At 47.2% G+C, this 6000-nt stretch overlaps 1 protein-coding gene across 4 annotated transcripts in view; it reads right to left on the bottom strand.

Moving 5' to 3' along the window:
- The window catches only part of Bcor (BCL6 corepressor), a 124186-nt gene that overhangs the window by 73654 nt on the left and 44532 nt on the right, over positions 1-6000 (bottom strand). The window contains exon 1 of one of the 4 annotated variants that reach the window (XM_052170442.1): positions 2406-2467. The exons of the other annotated variants lie outside the window; for them this stretch is intronic. The gene's annotated coding sequence lies outside the window, so the exon portion shown is untranslated. Of the gene's footprint in view, positions 1-2405; positions 2468-6000 lie in introns of those variants that run through there. 4 annotated transcript variants of the gene reach the window in all.

The raw sequence follows: 6000 nt of genomic DNA, 5'->3' as shown, positions 1-6000 counted from the left end.
GCCTCATCCCTATAATCCTAGCACCTGGGAGTCTGAGGAAGGAAAGTCATAAATTCAAAGCCAAGCCTGGTGTGGTAATATACCTACCTCTTTAATCCCAGCACTCCTGACACAGAGGCAAGTGACCTCTGAGTGTTGAGGCCAGCCTGGGCTACCTATCAAGTTCTAGGCCAGACAAAGCTATACACTGGGACCCTGTCTCAAAAAAGAAAAAAAAAATGAAATTGAATTAAAATTCAAAAAGCTGTAAGTCATCCTGAGATACAGGAGTCCAAGGTTGGCCACTCTAGGTTACCTATCAAGATAGTTTCTTCAAAGAAAAGACAGAGAGACCCCGAGATTTGGTAGCTCTCCTAAGATCACAGAGCTAGTGGACTCTGACAGGCACAGATCCGACTATGCAGCCTATCCTGGGGCCCAGGCCTGTTACTCCTTGCCCTGCCTTTCCTGCTGTGAATGACTAGGGTGCTTACCATGGCACAGGTGGTATGCGTCTATCCGTGACAACACAGACGGCTAAGGATGCAGCTCAGTTGATAGAGTGCTTGCCTAGAATTCATAAAGACCTGGGTTCAATCCGCAGCGCTGCATAAAACTGGGCATAGGCGCCGGGGCTATGGCTTGGTAAAATGCTTATAAAGCAAGCACAAGGGAGCGCCATTAGAGCCCCAGACTGAACACACGCACACATGGCGAGGGTGGGGTGGCAAATACCAGGCATGGCTGAGTATATCAGTAATTCTAGCCTTCAAGAGGTGGAGGCAGGAGAATCAGAAGTTCAAGGTCACTCTTGCCTACATAACAAATCTGAGGTCAGCTTGGGCTGTACATCAGGGCTGTGTGTCACGAAATACAAGGAGTGCCCGCGATGGAGGTGGGGGACGGGACTAACTTCCACATTCCTATGAGCTCTTTCCTCAGGAGCTCTGAACAAGACCGTTGCTAAATGGATGCCAGTGGAGGAGGGGTGCTGACTGAGCAGCTGGAGAGCCCCAGGAGGAAAAGCAGGGAAGGCCTAGGAGAGCAGCTTCCTCAGAGCACCAAACTCGGACTCCTTTCTGCCCATTTCAAAGAGGCCAATGGCCCCCTTCATAAATGCCAGCACATAGGACCAGGCCCATAATGGCTCCTTCATCTGCTGTTCTGCTTTTCAGGGTACCTTCCTGCCCACTCTGGCACTGCAGGGAGCCCCAGATCCATCTCCATGCTGCCTCAGATGAGGCCTGTAGACTGTGTAGCCTAGCAATTAGCCATCCCTTCCTCCCTGGGAGCTTCCCCCAATCTCCCCTTGCTCTAACCCCACCCCCAGCCCTTCAGGTTTCTACCTGACCTTCCCTCAGTGTCACCAAACCTGCAGTGAGGGAAACCAAGTCTGAAGAGACCAGGGAGACAGAAGAAGCATGCTACTAGAGTTCCTTTCTAACCGCCTCTGTGGGACAAGTGGATTCCGGGGTGCCTCAAAGTGAAAATAGCCTGGGGTCTCCATTACAAGCCAAAGAGCTGCCAGTTGAGACTAGGCAGAGAAAGAGGCCTGATGTTGGAGTCATGAGGAACCAACAGAGGCGGCCTTGTGGATCTGACCACCCTCTGTGGGGAGCTAAGGTCTTCAGCATCAGATGGTGCACCGCCGCTGCCTTGAACTATACCCAACGTGACTAGAGATGGCCGGGAAATGAGAAATGTTTACAGTTCTCTACTTTCCTGTGGGCTCCTAACACCAACACCCACAAGTGGAAAGGTGGGACCTGGTATTGACATTGCTGGGAGCTCCGAGACCTCAGATCGAAGGAGTTCTGTCAGTCAACCCTAGACTGTCAAGAGCTGAAGTCACTGAATCTGCCTGACAGCTGAAGACATACCTTGCTGCTTTCAAAAACTCCTGCACATTGACTGTCACAGTTTTTTACCATGAGACAGGATGTGTACATCTTCAAACCTAGCTGGGATTTTGCGTGTTTTTCAACGTATCAGAGATGACACTGTGAGACCATGACTTAAGTCAGAAAAGGCCATGTGGTTTCTTCGTGGCTTGCTTGTCGCCATCCCTGTAACACACCCCTAATGTTACTAAAAATATCAACCTTCAATGGGCATGATAGAGCACACCTTTAAACCCAGCACTCCACAGGCAGAGGCAGATGGATCTCTTTTGTGAGTTTGAGGCCAGCCTGGTCTACATAGTAATAGAGCACACCTTTTAAATCCAGCACTTAAAAGGCAGGAGACCTTGTCTCAAAACAAACAAAAAAACCCAAGGGGAGGGGAGCAGAGAGGGAGAGAGAGAGTCCTTAAGTGAAGTTCTAGGGTAATTTGTTGCCCAGCATTAGTAACCCAGATAGATCTACTGTGTGATTCCCACTTCACAGAACAGTGAGGCCTGGAGGATTGTGTAAGTCATAACATACCTTTTGGGAGACCGGAGATGCAAACGCAGTCTCTGAATCCTGATCAGGGTCCCTGGCATTTCCTAGCGGCCAAGAAGAAAGCATTCTTTTCAGACTCATCTAGTTTCCAAACCTGGCCACGTGTCATAGTCAGAGTGTTAAAGATAGAGAGTTCCAAGGCCCCACCCCAGGCCTACTGAGAATTTTCAGGCATTGGGCCAGAACTATATTCTAAACTCGCATCCCAAGCAACCCTGAGACCATTGGTGTATGAACCAGCCAGTGGGCCCTTCTCAGCCAGGTTATTTATAAGACAACCAAAAGAGTTCAGAAAGCCACTCACAGATACGCTCATCATATTGAGTGTAAACCTTTTCTTTTCTCTCCCTAATATGGTTTGTAATGCAGTGGCATGATGCGGTGGAAGGGGTTACCTTAGCAGGCCCATTCTGAGGCCTCCCCCACCCCCAGGTATCAGTCATAAAGAAGATGGGTCTAGTATAAAATGAAGTTTATTTGGGACATGGGAAGGGGGTCTGGGGAGGGAGTAGAAGCAGAGAAAGAAAGGGAACAGAAAAGGACACAAAGAGAGCAAGAAGGGGAGAGACTAGCCAGGAACATGTGGAGAGAGCAATTATGGGAGAGAGGAGGGGGAGGGGAGGGGAGCAGAGAGAGGAGAGTCCTTTTATGTGTGAGCCAGGCTCCTACCTGGCTGTTGCCAGGTAACGGTTGGGCGGAGCCTAGAGGAAATGCTAACATTTCCTGTTCTCCTTTCTCTTTTGAGATGGACTCTCTCACTAAGTTATCTAAGGCTACTAAGAATGAGTAGCTGATACTACTCACAAATGACAAAACTTACTTGTTCAGACCCTGGGAAGACCTTTTTATCCTTACACAACTAAGAGAAAACTCTTATTTTGGTTGTTGTAGTTCATGTATATGGGTGTTTTGCCTGAACATATATTTCTATACCACATGAGTGTAGTGCCCTAGGAGGCCAGAAGAGGGTGTCTGATCCCCTGGAACTAGAATTACAGACAATCGAGGGTGCTGGGAATCAAACCCAGGTCCTTTGGAAGAGTAGCCAGCACTCTGATTGCTGCGCCATTTCTCCGGCCTGTTTTGTTTTCTGTTTTTGAGACAGGATCTCAGGGAAGCCAGCTATTTGCTGAGTAGTAGAAGCCAGCCCAGACACACGATCCTCCTCCTCGCCCTGACTCCCAAGTGCTGGCACAGTTATGTCCTACCATGCCAGACTAAGCCAGAGAATTGGTGTCATCGACACTTCCATTGGCTCTGTGGCCCCTGCCCTCTAAAACTGCCCAGCACTTAAGAGACTGAAGCAGGAGGATTTGGGTTTTGACCAGCCTGGGCCATCCTCAGTTCTGCTACTTAGTAAAATCCTCTGTTAGAAAGCCCCAAACAAACATGTAAACAAAGCAAAACAAATAAACCCCACAACTCAAGTAAAGAAGACCTTAGATACCAGGCTTTCTCAGAACAATGCTGTGGTAAGTTTTGTGGCCTGTGACAATCAGCACAAAGATAATGGAGAGGACCTGACATAACAGTGGGTGACAGTACTCCCTAGGAAAGGTGACACCTGGAATTACAAATTAGGGCAAGCTGGGCAAGGTGGCACAAACCTTTAATCCCTTCCTGGAGAGGCAGTCAGGAGCAGGCAAATCTCTGTGAGACATAAGATAGCTTGGAGTCCCAGGCCAGCCAAGGGGGCATAGTGAAACCCAGGCTCAACAAAAGAAGTGGCTATCACTGCAGGGGGAGCTCTGGATAGCCTCACCAAGAAACCCTGTCTCAGAAAACAACAACAACAACAACAACAACAACAAACCAAGAAAACAGCAGCTAGCAGAAATACACGGTGACATTGTTACTTTGTGGCTATGAATTGGGAACAAGAGTCCTAGAGCTGGGCAGGACCAGACCACGGAAAGATCACACGATCTGGTCTTTTTTGTTTTGTTCTGGTTTGTTTGTTTGTTTGTTTGTTTGTTTGTTTTGAGACAAGGTCTCACTCTGTAGCTAAAACTAGGCTAAACTCACCCTCTGGCCTACGCTTACCTCGGACTTGCAGCAATACTCATGCCTTGACCCCCCCAAGTACTGGATGAGAGGCATAGTTGATCTGTTTAAAAATAATTTAACTTTAAATTATATGAATTGGTGTGAGGGGTGTCAGATTCCCTGGAACTGGAATTTCAGACTGTTGTGAGCTGCCGTAAGAGTTGAACCCAGGTCCTCTGGAAGAACGCCAGTGCTCTTCACCGAGCCACCTCTCTAGCCTGACTTGAATTTTTATTTTCTCAGTTTCCAAAACTCAGTAAAGACCAAATTTTTTATTTTATTAAACATTTCCAAACCAGTCTTCTGTTTCCAGGAGCTGCAGGTAACATGTGCCTAGGACATTCACAGAAAATGTCTGAGAGGACTGCTTTTTGGCAAGTGGGGGTTAGAAGGGACTGGCTCTATCCCAGGGTGACCTAGAGCACACTATGCAGCCCAACCTGGTACCAAATTCAGAGCTATCCTTTTGCCTCGGACTTCCAAGTGCTGAGGTAACACACACAGTTTGAGAAAATGTAAAAACAAAATTTTAGCATTTATTTAGTTACTTGATTAGTTTGTGTGTGTGTGTGTGTGTGTGTGTGTGTGTGTGTGTGTGTGTTGTGTGTGTGTCTAGTAGGTGGCCAGGCTTGATGGCAAGTGCCTTTATCCACTGAGCCATCATGGCTCAGGATTATATATATATATATATATATATATATATATATATATAGAGAGAGAGAGAGAGAGAGAGAGACAGACAGACAGACAGACAGACAAGCAGACAGACAGACATAGACAGAGACAGAGAGAGACTTTATCCCCTTGAGACACAGTCTTACGCTATATTCCAAGCTAGCCTGGAGTTCACTGTGTAGCTCAGGCTGACCTTGAACTCATAATCCTGAATGGCAGGGTTACAGATGCATCACCATGCTCAGATCTGCTCTGGGATGCTTTTCAGCCTTCTCTATGAATGCTGACTATACTGCTAAGGGCAGAACTCAGTGGTAGAAAACTTAGGTTCAAGGCCCTGAGTTCAATCTTCAGTACCACAAAACAATAACAACAACAACAGCAAAAGCTGACAGAACCTATGGCCCTGGCAATTCAACTACTGGTTAGACACACAGAGCAGAAATGTAGGTGCTCCAGGGCATGTATAGGAAACATTCCCAGGCACGTTATTAGTAAGAACGCCCAAACTATCCAAACGCCCATGTGGAATATGGCCCAAAGTGAAACAGTAAATAAATAAAATGTGTACTCATATAGCAGGATACTATACCTTAAGGAGGATGGACCATTTGCACTACACATAATGTGTACAGATCTCACAACCATAATGCAAAGGAAAAGAAGCCAAACACACAGTACACTCTCATGCCTTTCTTTTCTACAAAGTACCAAGTCAGAGGAGGCTAACTGATGCTATTAGAAATGTGCTTCAAGTCGGGCGGTGGTGGTACACGCCTTTAATCCCAGCACTTGGGAGGCAGAGGCAGGCGGATTTCTGAGTTCGAGACCAACCTGGTCTACAGAGTGAGTTCCA

Source organism: Apodemus sylvaticus, chromosome X (assembly GCF_947179515.1).
Source record: "Apodemus sylvaticus chromosome X, mApoSyl1.1, whole genome shotgun sequence".
Lineage (NCBI taxonomy): Eukaryota > Metazoa > Chordata > Mammalia > Rodentia > Muridae > Apodemus > Apodemus sylvaticus.
The sequence above is the reverse complement of the archived record's forward strand: the minus strand, read 5'-3'. Positions and strand labels throughout refer to the sequence as shown.